This window comes from Camellia sinensis, chromosome 14, assembly GCF_055761805.1.
Source record: "Camellia sinensis isolate YWXY chromosome 14, ASM5576180v1, whole genome shotgun sequence".
Taxonomy (NCBI): Eukaryota; Viridiplantae; Streptophyta; class Magnoliopsida; order Ericales; family Theaceae; genus Camellia; species Camellia sinensis.
In genome coordinates, this window is record NC_138974.1 from 65,311,700 (window position 1) to 65,330,543 (window position 18,844).

General features: G+C 37.4%; 1 pseudogene; it reads left to right on the top strand.

Moving 5' to 3' along the window:
• LOC145807042 (UDP-glucose iridoid glucosyltransferase pseudogene) overlaps positions 1-16,896 on the top strand; it is a 31,441-nt pseudogene extending 14,545 nt beyond the window's left edge.
• Positions 16,897-18,844: the final 1,948 nt, after the last annotated feature.

An 18,844-nucleotide genomic window follows, 5' to 3' on the forward strand; every position in this document is an offset into this window, starting at 1 on the left:
CAAGCTTATAAGACTTATAAAGGAATAAGCAATAGGACAAATAACATACTTCAAAATATCTTTACTAAGATATTACTCGTAGTGATCTGCCGGTGGATTTGCTCTCGTGCTTGACCCTGCACATTTCATGAACATAATGAGTCACAAACGATTCAATCCGTTCTTAATTCATACATCCCTCATAGGCTTCTTTCTTATTCTTTTAACTCATTTACAATGCTTAATGTATGCCTAGGAGTACTTAGAAATGAAAGAGAACGGAAAATGAAACACAAAACATCTTTACAAAAATTCTGAAACAGGGCTCCCCGCTCGAGCGTGGCTTCTGCCGCTCAAGCAGACCCCTTTGGTTTGCAAAAGTACTGGTTGCCTCACTTTTACGCTCGAGCGTGACTTTGGACGCTCGAGCTGAAAGTCAAACTACGTGGCTTGGAGCTCGAGCGTGAATCTCCCTATTCGAGCGGACATCAATGTCTGCAAAACTACGTGGCTTGGAGCTCGAGCGTGAATCTCCCTCACTTTCACGCTCGAGCGGACATGCCGAATTCTGGGTTTTCCAGCAAGCTATTTGAGCTTCAAACTTGCATTCAAACTAATGTAACTTGCATATTATGACTCATACTTCACATACACATCCTCTAACATGATACAAATGCAAAATTACAACATTATGAAGCTCAAATCCTATGAATCAATCACATGCATACTCAAATTATACCAAATCTATCTCCAACACATCAAATTCATGCATTCAAAACTCGTACCTCCATGAATTGTACTTGCATGTGGGATATTACTTTCATTCTAAATTTAAATGATGTAGAGATGTTCAAAAGCATGAACTTTAATCAAAATTCAACATGGATCATGTATTTCATGCTCAAAGATACAAATTCATGGCAATTTCTTACATGCATGAATTCATTGACTTCAAATTCATCAAGATCAACTCAATTTATGTTCTAGATCACCCTCTTACTTTGAATCCACAAAATTACAACTTATACTCATAAATCTTTGCTCAATTACTCACCTAGGAGCTTCAATCCTCACAATTGTAGTTAAATCTTGAGTTTTTTTTTTTTGTTTTTGTTATTGGAAAATCTTCCCTACCCTCCCACAGGTCCAAGGCAGCGCCCCTTACAGAGATCACTAAGGTGTCCTATTAGCCGTTCTAAGCGAGGAGACTATAACTTGGGAACTTGCCCCGACCTCCCGAGACAAGCTCCGCTTAAGTCAGGACTCGCACAGCGGGGGAGCATTGAACCCACACCAAGTGCTGACTAGACAACTTGAGGTCCAACCTCCTAACCAACAGTGCTTCGCCCAGGAGATTGTCCCAAGGGGAGAATTGAACTTGTGACCTTGGGGCTTAAACCCCAAGGCCTTACCACAATGCTACAACCACTTGGGTTTTAAATCTTGAGTTGATCTTCAAATTCTTCAAGTTTCTTGCTCAAATCTCCAATTTCCTTCACTCCCTCACTCTAACTGACCCTCTCTCTCTTTCTCTAGAGTAATCTCAGCCAAAATGAATTAAAGATGAGGAATTTAGTGTAATAAGGCTCTTTATATAGGCTTTTCTAATCAAGTTTAATTAGGCCAAATAATGGAGCTTAATTTAATTGTTTTGAATCTAATTACTTTGATCCGAATCAATTTGCAATTAAATTTCACCATAGACTCTAAAAATTACACTAATCACTATGGCATAATCAATTTTAGTTTCTGTGGCCGATAAGACCTTCAATTTAAATTCTAAAACAGAAAATCAAACAGATTTTCCTACGGTGAACAGATAGAATTACAGAAACACATATAATCATGTAATTATCACAATCATAATTAAGATCAATTAGCATAATACGAAACAGGGTTATCACAGGTGAGGCCGGCTCTACCCCAGTCATAAAAACAAACTCGAGAGAGGGTCACCAAGGCACTCAGCAAATGCAGGCCTACAGTGTTCCACCTGTTCGAAAACAATGCGATACCAAAGATGAACATCAGGAAGCCCCTAGTATACTGCTCGATCTCCTCTATCGTCTCGGGCTCACTCCCTTTGAATTGCTTGGCAAACCAGGTGTATCTGACCATGCCCGTCCAGTATATAGGTGAATGTACTCCTAGCAGCTCGAACTAGGCTGCCTCTCACTCCTCTATATCTGTATCGAAAGAGATCGGATTGCTCCCTACGTCTAAGCCGGTGATCATGGTAAAGTCGTAAGGAGTCATCGTCATCTCCCCTGTGGTGGAAAAATGGCAAGAGTTGGTGGTGTCCCACCACCTCTCCACGAGCGCTCCTAAAAGAGGACGGCTCGCGACAACCAGAGTCAAGCCAAAGCAGAATAGGCCGAAGCCAACCTCGTCAATGATGTCATGAACTCTAGCGAGGAGCTTGTCTTACTAATCCCTGGCGGCCGGAGCACCGTAGCCTCTAAATGCACGAGACTCGCCCTGTGGCAAAGAACAAATGAATCAGATAAAAAACAGATTAATCAAATATAAGGCAGTGATGATAGTATTGTCAAATGAAAGATATTGCAATAAATACAAGTAAAGAGAGGCAAAAATGCATGAAAACAGTGTTCATACCTTAACGCCAATCGTTGACAAGTGAGAAATTGACTCCCTCAGCAGAAGGTCCTCTGGTGCTCCGCGAGCAAACTCAGTAACTCGTCTAATGCCTCCAGCAATAGGCAATATATGTGTCTAGGGGTGATATCTCTCTGGATCGAAAGGCCGTACCCTCAACGATAGTGGCTCTGGCTTGGCCTCAAGCTCGAACTCTGCCTCTAAGTCGGCCTCAAGGTCAGCTACCGGCTCCTCTACCTTGAGAATAGGTAGAACTACTGGGGGAATCTTGGGAGGAGCCCCGTCATGAGGAATCTCGTCCGCTATCTAAAAATGGGTGTGAAGTAGGTGAAAAAGTGAAGAAAAATATTGAAAATAGGGTAAACTTGGAAAAAGTCAACCCTAGGAGAGAGAAAATGGAGGAAAAAGTCAAAGCCGGGAAAAGTGCACAGAACTTGAGAGAAACTCAAGGGGAATAAGCCTAGAATGGTGGAAATGAGGAAACAAGCACCAAAATCAAATTTCAATCGGTTCAAAGTGAAGCAAACAAAGAGGGTTTAACGAATCAACTTAGCGTGGGGTGTTGGAAAATGCATAGAAAGCACAAATCTATACAGAAGGAGTGCCTAGAGAGAGAGGGAGAAAGATTTCGGCCCTAGAGAAGTGAGGAAATGAAGTGTGGAGGTGTGTATTTAAAGACTCGAGCCAAAAGGTCAAATTTGCCCCCGCACTACCATTGATGGCCGGTAGGTGGCTGGCACCTGTCCGGCAGCCTCTCCTTGTGGCCAGCAGGTGTCCTTTGGCCTCTCCTGTGGTCCTGACACTGTTTTGTGTCCTTGGTTTCCAAGAAATTCAGGGACAGTTCACTGTTTGGTTCAATTTGTCTCCACATAAGCTTTAAACAGTGTTTTTGGTGACGATGTTCGTCACTTGTCAACATAAACGAGGTGTATCCTTTAAACATATTATAACTCTTCCGAGAGGTAAGTCGAAAGTTATCATGCATGAATATGCATTTCTCCATTGTTGCATGAATATGCATTTCACTTCTTTGTGTAGAGCATGCATTTCATATATGTTGTTACATAAAACATGCATTCCACGCATATTGCATGTGCATCTTGCATCCGTTATGAATCATGCATGGAATATGCATTCGCTCTTGAATTATGCATAGAACATGCTTTCGCTCTTGAATCACGCATAGAACATGCTTCTGTTTTTTGTTTATTTCGTATAGAACATGCCATTAACATTGTATCTCGATTGTTTGTTTCGCATAGAACATGCCATTGACATTGTATCTTGATTGTTTATTTCACATAGAACATGCCATTAACATTGTATCTTGATTGTTTGTTTCGCATAAAACGTGCCATTAACATTGTATCTCGATTGTTTGTTTCGCATAGAACATGCCATTGCCATTGTATCTCAGTTGTTTATCTTGCATGGAACATGCATTCGTACAGTATTGCATTTGTTAAGTTTCTTTCTTACACATGCACGATATTGTATGTACGGTTCATTCAGAGGAATTCCAGGTAAAATCATGTGTGCCATTTTCAGATCACATCATTTCCTCCTCTCGTATAAGACGCGTTAGGATTGTTCCCTTCGGTTAAAAACATTTAGGTACGCCCGGTGTTCACACCACCAATCAGTTACAAAACATTCGGGTACGCGCAGTGTTCACACCACCATTCGGTTAAAAACATTCGGGTGCGCCCGGTGTTCACACCACTCTTCCTTCTTTCGCGTGAGACGCGTTAGGATTGTTTGCTTCGATTAAAAACATTCGGGTACGCCCAGTGTTCACACCACTCTTCGATTAAAAACATTCAGGTGGGCCCGGTGTTTACACCACTCTTCCTCCTCTCGCATGAGACGCATTAGGATTGTTCCCTTTGGTTAAAAACATTCGGGTGCGCCTGGTGTTCACACCACTCTTCCTCCTCTCGCGTGAGACGCGTTAGGATTGTTTGCTTCAGTTAAAAACATTCGGGTACGCCCGATGTTCACACCACCCTTCGATTAAAAACATTCGGGGTGCACCCGATGTTCACACCACTCTTCCTCCTCTCGCGTGAGACGCATTAGGATTGTTCCCTTCGGTTAAAAACATTCGGGTGCACTCGGTGTTCACATCACTCTTCTTCCTCTCGCGTGAGACACGTTAGGATTGTTCTCTTCGGTTAAAAACATTCGGGTGCGCCTGGTGTTCACACCACTTTTCCTCCTCTCGCATGAGACGCGCTAGGATTGTTTGCTTCGGTTAAAAACATTCGGGTGTGCCCGGTGTTCACACCACTCTTCCTCCTCTTACGTGAGCCGCATTAGGATTGTTTGCATCAGTTAAAAACATTCGAGTGCGCCTGGTGTTCACACCACTCTTCCTTCTCTCGTGTGAGACGCGTTAGGATTTTAAATTGATTAAAAAAATTCGGGTGCGCCCGATGTTCACACCATCATTTTTCTCCTCCCGCGTGCAACGCGTTAGGATTTCGGTTAAGACCTCGGGTGTGCTCGACGGTTACGTTGCCTTTCGCCTTTCCTACGTGAAATTTGGTTTAGCTCATGTTTCCCACACGTGGCGTGTTTATTTACTTACTACTTTTCATGATTGGAATTGTTATGCCTTGTTTCAGTTTGTTTAAATGTGGTATTTCTTTGCATTGCATTTGCATTCAAATGTTTCATTGTACAGCCTCATTGCATGATCATAACAATGATCATGCATTAGGCATATCGTTTGCATTTTGCCCCAGAACTACGATGGTTTGATTCCTTACAAAGGGATACGTAGGCAGCCTACGAGCGCAACCATTTATTTTTGTCTTGATTGTTTGTCCAAGTCTTATGGCCTCATCAAAATGGGTCGTCTCTTGGCTTTGACATTCACTCACGTCATTTCATAACTCAGAGTTCTGTCAAAGAGGGGCAACTGTGGACACCCTATTTTTGACGGCCTTTACGACTTGGATGTCCTTGAAGGTACATTCAATGATGAGTCTGTTTGCTCACCAAGCGCTCAAAGTCCTTAGCGAAATGCCATAACTTTGAGCCTTTCAAACCCTGCATCCTTTTTGTCTCATTTTTTAACCATGCCTTGGTCTTTCCAGCCTCCAACCTCTAGTGGCCTGTCGGCCATCCCTAGAGGCTACCGGCCATCACTTTTGGTGTGTCGGCCACTAATGTGGCTTGCCGGCCACCACTGATGGCCGATCAACCGCCAATGTTTTCTGCAGATATTTTACACTAGTTGTGCTAGCTGTTTGCACAGATGCTTGCATTTGTCCACACGTGGAGGGCTGGATCTCTTTGTAGAAATTTTATATTTTCTATATATAGGGACCCCTTCTCTTATGTTTGGAGGCTAGAAAATTTTAGACTCAAAAATTTTCCTCTCTCTCTACAAATTCTCTACACTTTTGCCTACTTACACTACACTCTTGCCTATACTTCCTTAACCAAATCCTCTCACCTTTGAGTTGAGCTTCCTTAAGGCCTTCTTGGAGCTCTTGAAGTTGATTTTGGTTTGAATTGTGGCCTAGAGTTACTCTTTGCTTCAAGAGGTATAATATTTGCTTTATTAGCTTGCTTTACATACTTGTTTTCCTATCTTTTTTCCACTATTTTGGGCTGTTTTGAACTACAAAAAAAAAAACTCTATTTTTGTGGGCTGAAATTGGTGATTTTGGCCATTTAAGGTTAGGGGGAGGTTCACCCCTCTTCATTCCTTGTTTGTAAGGCCATTTTCAAACCATCTTTTTTTGGGCCTTTAAATACTGATTTTCAGAGTATTTTCAAGGGTAAAAAAACAAGTTTTGAAGTCCAAATTTGGAGGTGGTAGCCTCCCCTCTTTATGTTTTGTTTGTTAACTTAGTTGGTGCCATGCTTTAGCTTATTTTTCTAGCTTGTTGTAGCTTTATTCTAGCATGCTTTAGGCTTTACTTTAAACTGTTTTAACTCTGTTTTGGGTTGGTTATTACATTTGAGGCTTATATTGCATAGTTGTAGTGGAATAATCCTTACAAGCTTGGTGTTTTAGGCCTTTAGACACCACTTGTTTGAGTTGATTGCATGTTTTTAGTGCTTTTCATACTTAATTTCAGCACTAATCATCTCTGCAACCTCCTTCCTTTCTTGGCTTTTAATTTTGCTTTGAAAGTGGTTTCAAGTCACTTGTTTGCCTAAGAATGAAATTGAGGTTTCATACTTAATGGTTTAATCCCTTAGGGGATTCATTACAAATGGTATGATGCTTCTTTCATACCTAAAGCAACCAGTGTTTTAAGCCCTCTTTCCATTAGAGGACTTTAATTCACCTATGAACTTAATTTGATTAAAGGATGGTTAGTAAGTTAAAATGAGTAAACTAAAACTTGGGACTAGAAGATGAGCAAGATAATAACTTGGGGTGTTCAATCGGACGTTAATTAAACACATGGAACTTGGACCATTTCATACTCGCTAGTGATGAAATGATCCAAGTATGTCAACTTCTTCTCGTGATCTTTCATGAAAGGGAGGAGGTTTGTGTCTCATTTTGCATTTATTGAACTTGCACATCTTGAATCACAAGCCATCATGCAATGAAATTGCTTGAGTTGGTGGTTTGTGATTTAAGTTCATCACTCCTTGGATTTGTTCATGAAAATGCGGGGTGAGTTGTGCAAATAATCCTTGAAAATACCTTGTATATGCTCTGTTTGTCCTCTGTTGTAGTAAGATGAACAAGCGCATCAGTGGCCGGCAGGCCACTTTCCATGGTCGGCAGGTGGCCGGCAGACCACCATCCATGGCCGGCAGGTCATTTTCATGTCCGACCGGTGGCCGGCAACATTCACTAGTGGCCGATTAGCCACTGATTCAAATCTCAGCAGAGTGTTGGTAAGGTGTAGCAAAATGGTTCTGGAAATGTTCAACTGTACAAATAGAGGCTTTCGAGAGCAAAGCAGAGATCTTTTCGGGTGGAAACCGAGCAAGCGCATGCACATCTTTCATTTCCCGAGGCAGAGCAGTTAATTGGCTTAGTTTAGTTACTTAGTTTAATTATTAGTGGCAATTGTTTTGTAATTATTTAATTATTTAGTTAGCTAATTAGTTCATTTGTTCTTATAATAATTAGTTAATTAGTTTAACTAGTTATTCATTTTGGTTTGTAATAATTAGCTTAATTAGCTTAGCTTAGTTATTCATTTGGACTCTCCTTCATAAGAGCATGATGTAATAATGTGTATGTCTTCCAACCCTACGTCTTTCTCCTTTTTATTTAACTGCTTTTGATGGTTAGATTAGAGACATCACGTTTTAATTAGCATACTTTATGCTTGCATCCATTCATTTTGTCTTGCATGCACCGGGGCTCGGTTCATCATTCTAACTGCATTGTCATTTCAACACTTCGTTGAATACGTGCTCAGACCGCATGCCTTGAATTAATTTATATGCCATGCTTTAGCCGAGCCTAGTAATTTCATATCGCATGCGTTGCATTAGACATTTGGCATAGTTAGGAATCATGCACTTTTTCTAAATCTTTTGTTTACTTTGGCTTGGAGTATTATGTGAGTTTTTAATGGTTTAGCATACTTGCATGAGTGTGAGTGATTGTCATATGTAGCATGCTTGCATGAGGCTAAATGCTTACTTGCTAAACTGTTTGAATGCCCGTGGATGAAGGCTTGTTGCTTGAATTGGAATGATTCAACAAATGCACATTTAAGCCCACTTTGTTAAGTGGAAAATTCCCTAACTTTAAGCCCACTTGAGGTGGCAAAATCAAACCCTTTTCGCAAAACAAACATGAAATTGACTTGTTCCAATTCGGGCAAACTAGTCTATACTTGCTTATGCACATCACATAGTAATGCTAGCCCAATAATCGGAGCAAGAGCATATAATGTTAATAAAAATTATATCATGATTAGTAGAGGCCGATCTTTGATCGAGCGAGCGGAGGTGCTCAATTCATGACATTCCCCTCTCGTACCTAAGTTCCCGAGCCGAGACAACTTTAGTGATGACGGACATGTGGCCTTTGGCACAAGTCATGGGTTTCCTAAATTTCCCCAAAAAATAAAATATTTAGGTAGCGACTCTGTATCTGACAAAGCAGTCTAATTTTGCCATTTTTTATTCAAAATCAACTTTCCAAATGATTTGCTAGATTTGGACTCTTTAGTGTTTATCAATTTCATATTGCACTTGTGAGATTAGATTCAGAATCGTAGGAGTCCGAATTGTAGGGCTTCTTTCGACCTTCCAAAAGGGGGGCGCGAAAAAGCCGAGCTACAATAGGGAAATGCAGTGATGCAAAAAAAAAAAAAATTGGAGAGTAAACAAAAATCGGGCACTGATGTGAGAACAAATTGAGAGTTTGTAAAAAAAAAAAAAATCAGGCACTGAGGGTTAATGAAGAACACAAGGGTTTGTTAACAAAAAAATGCAAGCATTGATGTGAGAGAAAAATAAATAAATAAATAAAATTGGAGAAGAAAAAAAATTTCAGGAGAGGGAAGCAATGCAGAATTGATTTTTAGGCAAAATGTGGATTCATATGGCAAACCCAAATAATCAATGTGAGAAACATGACAAAATCCTAAGCATAGAGGTACAAAATAGAGGCATAAATGAAGAAAATAAATAAATGTATCCTAATTTATGACATAACAGATCAAAAGTGATTATATAGTGGCTGTGCACAATCTTCAAACGAACACAGAAATGGACCACAAAAAAAATAAAAATAAAATAAAATTGTGAGGAGTTTACAAGGCAGCCACAAACAGTTTTAGATAAAAAAAAATATAGAAATATATATATATATATATATATATATATATATATATATATATATATATATATATATACAGATAAAGGCAAGATGTACATGGCTCAAAAAGAATTTCCAAGCATGGATTGACAAAAAAAAATGAACTAATCATCACCAATCTATGCTAATCTAAGCAAATGATGCAAGTTGTAAACATGAATAAAAGAAAATAACAACATGGTGTTTGAGACAAAAATAAGGATGGAAAACAAGAAATAAAGGCAAACTTACTTGATTTTGTACCAAGATTGAGAGAAAATGTGATTTTGGAGAGATTTAGAAGAAGGAGATAAGAGGGTTAATGAGCTAGGGCACAGAGGGTTGAAGAAGAAAGGGGAAACTGGACAGAGCAAACGGTGGGAGGCATTTAAAACGGTCCAAGTGGACACCGATCGACCGCTCGGTTGTCCGCCCGGACGACCGGTTCGATAGGTTTTTTTTTTTAATTTTAAATATGGAACTGCTGTGTGACTGGAAGGCATATCTGGGGCTTCTGAACATGATGAGGTTTTAACACAATAACAAGTCAATGTATATGTGAATTCCTACTGATCTCAAGATGTAGAAGAGATTTACTAATAAAAAGAATGCTACAAAATTGATAACAACAAACTATGGGATACTTGATAGTAAAATTTGATAATCAGAAAAGAAATGTAACAGTACACATACTAATCTCAAAATTGATAACAGAAAAGAAATGTATGAGATACTTGATAGCATTCAACTGATATTAAAGTTTCTGTATCAATGTAACAGAACACATATCATTTTAAGAAAAATTCAAGTTTCACAGTCACAATAAAAACTTTAAGTTGAATTTGACATTCCAAGTTCACCACAAATAAAAGTGAAGCGATCCTCGCTTAGGGGTTTATTGAAAATATCCGCCAATTGCTTGTCGGTGTTTACAAACTCAAGTACAATATTCCCTTTTTGAACATGATCTCTTAAAAAATGATGTTGAATTTTAATATGTTTTGTTCGTGAGTGTTGAACCAGATTTTTGCTTAAATTTATAGCACTAGTATTATCGCATTTAATAGTAATATGATCATAATGCAAATCAAAGTCCTTCAATTGTTATTTCATCCAAAGTACTTGGGTACAACAACTTCCAGAAGCTATATATTCAGCTTCGGACGTTGATAAAGCAACAGAATTTTGTTTTTTGCTAAACCAAGATACTAATGAGTTACCAAGGAAATGACAAGAGCCACTAGTGCTTTTTCTATCAAGTTTGCATCCGACAAGATGTGATTCCTAAAAATTCTTTTAACAACACTAAGATGTGATTCCTTAGGATTTGATTGATATCTAGCACACATACAAACACTAAACATAATATCGAGTCTACTTGCGATTAAATAGAGAAATGAGCCGATCATACCTTGATATTTTGTTTGATCAATAGAATTACCCTTTTCATCCTTGTCTAGCTTAATGGATGTGCTCATAGGTGTTCCGGCTATTTTTGAGTCATACATACCAAACTTTTTGAGTAGTTGCTTTGTGTACTTAACTTGGTTGATGAAAATTACTTCCTTACATTGTTTGAGTTGAAGCCCAAGGAAATAATTTAGCTCCCCCATCATGCTCATCTCAAACTCACCTTGCATATACTTAGCAAATTCCTTACACAAGGTTTTATTAGTAGCACCAAATATAATGTCATTCACATATATTTGCACAATAAGTAAATCATTGTTTTTGGTTTTAACAAAAAGTGTTGTGTTAATCTTTCCTCTAGTAAAACCATTTTCAATCAAAAATTTACTTAAGCATTCATACCATGCACGAGGTGCTTGTTTCAAACCGTACAAAGCTTTTGATGGTTTAAAAACATGATTTGGAAAAGCATGATCTTCAAAACCCGAGAGTTGTTTTGCATAAACTTCCTCATTTATGAAACCATTTAGAAAAGCACTTTTTACATCCATTTGATAAAGTTCGAAATCTCTATAACATGCAAATGCAAATAAAATGCGAATGGCTTCTAAACTAGCAACCAGAGCAAAGGTTTCATCGAAATCGATACCTTCCTCTTGATTGTATTCTTGTGCAACAAGTCTAGCCTTGTTTCTTACAATTGTACTGGATTTATCAAGCTTGTTTCGAAAGATCCATTTGGTGCCGATAATGGTATGATCTTTAGGTTTTGGCACTAGTTCCCACACTTTGTTTCTCTCAAATTGGTTAAGCTCTTCATGCATGGCCATCATCCAATGATCATCGAATTCGGCTTCTTGAAAGTTCTTAGGCTCAATCTGTGAGAGAAAAGCCAGGTTATTACAAATGTTTCTAAATGAAGAGTGAGTGGCGATACCTTTGGTAGGGTCACCAAGGATTAAATCCTTAGGGTAATTATGAACAAACTTCTACTCTATTGGAAAATCATCGTTGTTTCCTCCTTCTTCTTGAGGTGAGAGAATAGGTTGTTCAACCTCTTTGTTCAACTCACATTGTTGGTTCTCTTCTTTGTAGATACTTGAATCTTCCACGTTTGGTTCTAAATCTATATCATCACTAGCAATTTGCTTTTGAGAAGAGATGTTAGTTTCATCAAATGCCATATGTATAGATTCTTCAACAACAAGAGTTCTTTTATTAAAAACAAGATAAGCTTTGCTAGTTAAGGCATAACCAAGAAAAATTGCTTCATCAGATTTTGAATCAAATTTACTGAAGTTATCCTTACCATTATTATGCACATGAAATTTACATCCAAACACATGCAAGTGACTAATGTTGGGCTTTCTATCATGCCATAGTTTATAAGGAGTCTTTTTAAGAATAGGTCTAATCAATGCACAATTTAAAATATAGCAAGCAGCGTGAACAGCCTCGGCCTAAAAATATTTAGGAAGATTATTTTCACAAAGCATTTTTCTACTCATCTCTTCTAAAGTTCTATTATTATTTTCTACTACACCATTTTGTTGAGGGGTTCTACAGGCTGAAAAATTATGTCCAATACCATGCTCATCACAAAACAATTCAAATTTCTCATTTTCAAGTTCTCTACCATGGTCGGTTTAAATATTAGTAATAAGAAAGCCTTTTTCATTTTGAATTCTACGATAGAGTTTTATGAATGAAAAAAAGGTTTTATCTTTGTGTGCCAAAAACATAATCCATGTAAATCTTGAATAATCATCATCAACAACAAGACAATAATATTTACCATCTAGACTAGACGTCCTTGAGGAACCAAATAAATCCATATGCAATAATTGTAAAGGTCTAGTTGTGGAAATATGAGATTTTGATTTAAATGATGTTTTAGTTTGTTTTCCTTGTTGACAAGCACTACAAGGTCAATCTTTTTCAAATTTAATTTTTAGAAGTCCAATGATCAAATCCTTTCTCAAAAGTTTAGCAATTAAATCCATATGAGCATGACCAAGTCTTCTATGCCATAACCAACTATTATCACTATTAGCATATAAACATTTAACATCACTAGCATAGAGATTATTGAGATGAAAAACATAAACATTATCATGGTGATTACCAACGAATAAAACTTTATGATCATTTATGCTTTTAATTGTGCAATGTGATTTATCAAAAATAACACGATTACCCTTATCACATAATTAACTAATACTAAGTAGATTATGCTTAAGTCCATCAACAAGTAAAACATTTTTAATGGAAGGGTTAGGAGAGATACCGATGCTACCACTACTGATGATTTTTCCTTTCTTGTTGTCTCCAAAAGTAACAAATCTTCCATCTTTGGATAATAGTGTAGTAAAGAAGGATTTTTCTCTGGTCATGTGTGTAGAACATCCACTATCAAGGTATCACTTCCCTTCTTTAGCTTTGGACTTAAAGCAAACCTACAAAATGGCAATCAAATGTTGGTTTTTGGTACCCATAATTTCTTGGGTCCTTCTTGGTTAGTTTTGTTAGATCCCTTAACAATCCAAATCTTTTTAATTCCCATGTTCATATTCTTTTTGAATGGCAAGAAGATATAAAATGACATTTCTTTCTATAATAATGACAAGTAATATGAAAGTGTGTCATGAGAGGTGCCTTTTCAAAAATTGTATTGAGATTCTTTTGTTTCTTAATGGGGTCATATCCAATGCCCGCCTTATCGAAAACATATCTTTGATTTCCAAGAAGCATGTTGAGATTATCTCTACCTTTTACAAAAAATTTAAGTGTTTTTGTTAAATCATCACTATTGTTTTTTAAAGCAGTTTTCTCATTAGAGATGGTTTCAAAATTATTTTTCAAAACAATTTTCTCTTTCTTTAATTCTTCTACATTACTAGACAAAGATGCAACAAATTTGTTCAATACATTATTTATGGCACAAACTTTTCTAAATTCATCTTGTAATTCATGGAATGCACTCTCAAGTTCTTCATAAAGAGTAGTTACCTCATCTTGAGTAGAGTCTTTATCTTGAGTAGAGTCTTCATCTTCAAGAGCCATGAGATACAAGTTGGCTACTTCATTTTCAACTTCATCACTTGAGCTTTCATCTTCACTTTCAACCCAAGTTGCTACCGTGGCCTTCTTATTCCTTTTATAGTCTTTTCCATGATTTTTCAATTTTGGACAATCCATCTTCATATGTCTAGGATTTTGCACTCATAGCAAATATTAGGTTCTTTCTTGTTATCTTTGTTGTACTCTTTCTTAAAAGGTTTTCTTCCTCCATAATTGTTTTTCTTGAAGTGTTTTTTGAGATTTCTACTAAACATGGCATAGCTTTCATCCTCACTGGAGTTTTCATATTCTTCTTCATTGGATGAAACTTTGTATGCAATACCACTTTTCTTTTTGTTTTCAACATCCTCATGTCCTTTCATAGTGATCTTATGAGTCATAAGGGAACTCATAAGCTCATCCAATCCAAGTGTGGAGAGATTCTTGGCTTCTATAATGGCGGTGACCTTGGCTTCCCAATTCTTTGGTAAACACCTAAGAATTTTTCTCACCAATTCACTGTTAGTATAAATTTTGCCAAAAGATTTCAGAGAGTTTACAATTTCAGTAAATTTAGTAAACATACTCGAAATAGATTCATTAGAGTTCATTTTAAACAATTCATAACTATAAACAAACATATTAATACGAGATTCCTTCACTTGGTTTGTACCTTCATACGTTACCTCAAGTTTGTCCCAAATTTCCTTTGCTGAATCATAACTTCAAATCATGTTATACTTTTTAGAATCTAATCCACAAACAAGGGTGAGTTTTGCTTTAGCATTGGCTTGCAATAATTTGTGATCTCTCTCATCACATTCATCTTCAGTTTTAGGTACACTAATGTTGTCTACTAATTTGATAGGAATTTTTGGACCTTTGGTGACAATAATCCACATGGTATAATCAGTGGCTTGAAGGTACAGGGTCATTTTATCTTTCCAATGACTATAATTGTTTCCATCAAACAATGGTGGACTATTAGTAGCTTGTCCTTCAGCAATGCTAGTACTAGTTAAGGTTGCCATGGATCAAAACCCCCAGATGGTTATCTAAACCAAGAGTCTAGGCTCTGATACCAATTATTACCCAAAAGATAGCCTAAGAGAGGGGTGAATTAGGTTTTCACAAATAAAAATAATAATACTCCAATAAAAATTACAATTGGCACAACAGATAAATATAACTAATGAAACAAAGATAATTAAAACAAATGTTCTAACAGCTACATCAGTTAATGAATTTGGCACAGTAAAAATGTGAGATATAGCTATGACAATTAAACAAAATAGAGAGATAAGGGAGAGACAGACAAACAGATTTATAGTAGTTCGGCTTCAACCAAGCCTACATCCACTCCTCAAGCTTCACTTGAGATTTTTCACTATACTCTAGCTTCACAGGGGTGCTAGCAACCTCTTCACAAATAGAGCAATCCTACACAAATTTTACACAGACTTTCTAAGTCCAAACCCTTTCCTTTTTTAGCTGATTTTCAATCAAACTCAAGGAGTCAAGAATACTGAGTGTACTACACTCTTACAAGGTTGAAATGAAGTTGTTTTTGCTTTCAAAGAAAGCTACGGGAGTTATCTCTCAAAGATAGATATATAAGATGAAGCTCTAATTTTTTTGTAAACCTCGCACAGGTAAGATAAGCTTAAAGCTATAAGGCTCAATGTATAATTTCTGAGAAAAAAATATAAACCAAAATTTGAGGAACACTTCTCAGAAAGTAAATGAAAGATGAGAGTGATGATCGATGAGAGAATATTTTCTAGCTTGTATTGTTTCTTGTGTATTGTTTAGCAGAAGCTCTGCTATTTATTAATGAGAAGATTATGGAGCCGTTGACTGTTGCGTGTATTGAAAAGGATTGAGTCTACTCAACATGATGCATTCCCCCAGTACTGATTAGATCTTGAAGGCGGCAAAGCATGGAGGGAAAGCATGGGTCTGATAGATGACAGCTCTCTTTGAAAAATAGTCGTTGTAGAACAGAGTTGTCTATCCAAAATAAATTTTTTCCTAGAGGGACGTCCACCCGGATGTCCGGTGGATCTTGGTCGTCAAGGATGGCTTCCGTGGATATTGAGGATACTGCTAGGTAAACAGCCGACGAGAAGAAAAATTTGAACGATCGTCCACCGGATGACCGACCGAATGTCCACCCGGACATCCGGTGCCTTGTTGAGCTGGACTGTTTGAACTGCTGCTTGAACTGTTGTTGTGCTGGACTGTTTTAGGCTTTGTTTGGGCACTGCTTTTGGGCTGAAAATACCTCCTAATTTGAGCAAATATATATATACTCCAAAAATATTTAGGATAAAAGTTAAGGTGGAAAATAATGGAATAAAATAAGTTTTCAATTTATTTTTCTTTTCCAAATAAATCAAAAACAGAATTAAATAAATCATCAAAATAAATAAGTCTAACACATAAGCTTGGGAAGCTTAGCTTCTGTGAACGAGACAGAGCTAGCAGAGATGGCTTGGCTGGCTAACCCGGTTCGATTCATGGGTCTGAATGGATTGAGCTATTGCCAAAAAGTTTTGATTATGTGATTGGTGAGAGAGGGTGCATTGTGAAGTGGGCACCCCAGAAGGAGGTGTTGGCTCACTGCAAAGTAGGCGAGTTTTGGAGCCACTGTGGGTGGAATTCGGTCTTGGAAAGTGTTTCAGTGAGGGTTTCGATGATATGTTTGCCGTGTTTCGGAGACCAAAAAGTGAATGCGAGGCATGTTAGTAGTGTGTGGAAGGTGGGTCTAGAACTAGTGGGGGATGGATTGGAGACAAGGAAGATAGAGAGAGTGGTGAGAAGTCTTATGGGAAGGGAAGAAAATGGAGGAGATGAGGCAGAGAGCTACTAATTTGAAGAAAAAGATTGAGGCCTATGTTAATGAAGGTGGTTCTTCCTACAATTCCTTGAATGACTTGGTAGACTTTATTTGTCTTTGTGATTTCCAAAATGACCATTTCATGATCTTTTATTCAATAAGAAGTTGGTTGTTTCGTGAAGACTTTGGATTTTAATAGTCTCAGAGTTTATCTACTAGTTGCACGAGAAAAAAGAAGATTTTAGAGAGGCAAAAGAGCAATGTTACTAATATTAAATGAGTCACAGAATAATTTACTAGAAATGAAATAAGTAATTCTACACTTATTACCTTTTTCTACCACATTTAATATACAATCTTATTTGTTAACACATTACTTAACATAAACATGAGTGGTGGGACCTATTATACCAATAATGTGTTAACACATGAGGTAGTATATTAATGTAGTGTAAAAAAGTGGTGAATATAGTGTTATTGAAATGTAATAGATAGTTGGCATTAAATCAATTATGACAAGGTTTACTTTCAAAATAAATCATTAATACACTTTTCATGACTTTTTATTTGTTTTTAGGGCAAATTACAAACACCTCCCTCGAGGTTTGGTAAAAATACAGATTCTCCCCTGAGATTTGAGAAATTACAAATTGCCTCCTAAGAGTCAAATTTTCATAACAAATTAGGAGAAATTAGGGGGGAATCTGTATGAAAATAAAAACCTCAGGGGACAATTTGTTATGGAAATATAAACCTCAGGGAGTGGGATGTAATTTTTCAAACCTCATGGGGGGAATCTGTATTTTCACCAAACCTCGAGAAAGGTATTTGTAATTTGCCCTTGTTTTTAAAGAGCTTTGCTACCTGCTCTGATTTCATTACTCTCAATTACACCTTTAATGAAGTGGTAAACAATTTTGAAAGGAGAAAGAAGAATTTGAACAAAATTGATTGGTTAGTGTTGTTTGTTACCTCATTCGAGATGCAATTGAGGGTGATGAAATGAGAGATAGAGTATTTCTCATTTTTAAATACTACTACTTCATTGTCAATGAGTAAATCAATTTTTCCTAAATATGATTTAATTATATAAAAATGTTAAAAACCTCAAAAATTGTACCAAAAGTTCTCACATGGGTGTGAGACCCACATAGGACCCACATTTTGTGAGTCTCACACCCATGTGAGACATTTGGTAGAAACTTTTGATAAAATTTTTGAGATCTCTAGCATTACTTTTAATTATAATGCAATTGATTTCAATTATGGAATAATTCATTCAATCTATATAATAAAGAAGCTCAATTTTTGAATTCTGATATGATGTTTATACCTGTGTCAAAATTTGAATCATTAGATTGGTGTAATCTAAAGGCCCAAAATATCTCACCCCATTTGTCTCTTATTTTCAACAGACAGCCTCTCACTCTCTCTCACTCCCATTTGTCTCTCCCATTTATCTCTTTTTTATTTCAAATTCTGAAAACGCAGCCCCTCTCTCTCTCTCTCTCTCTCTCTCTCTCTCCATCAGAGCCCAACCTTCCCTGTCGGAGCCCATTCCCTCACATCATCTTCTCTCTTCCTCCCTCCATCTCTTCGACGGCACCCCCTCTCTCTCTCTACCTCCATCGGAGCCCATTCCGCCCAACCCTTGCCAGCGACTGAGCCCCAAACCCCGTATTACTCTCTTCATCATCTCTCTTCCTCCCTCTCTCTCCCAATCGTCATTAGCAATGGAAGCCCCAAACCCCATTGACGACGTAGCCATTGCAAAAGAGGAACAGGTGAGCAAACCTGATGAAGATTGCACTCCGTTGACGGCACGTGACTTGCGTTAGCCTCAAACCCAAATTCCGAAGAGGCAGCAAACCCAAATTCCGAAGAGGCAGCAAGCCCAAATTCCGAAAGAACCCTCCAAACTCCAAGGTAAATAATTAGATATATATTATCAGAGGGATAGGTTCCTTCATATCTCATCTCTTTATGTTTTTTTATATTTTTTTATAAGGTTCAATTTTAAACCTGCACTGATGATTCGATGAGGTAGATGATTCAGATGATTCAGATGATCAATACGATTTTAGAATTAAGCCCCATAATAAGAGTGTGGAGAGATATAGATAAATAAGGTATAAAGGAGAGTC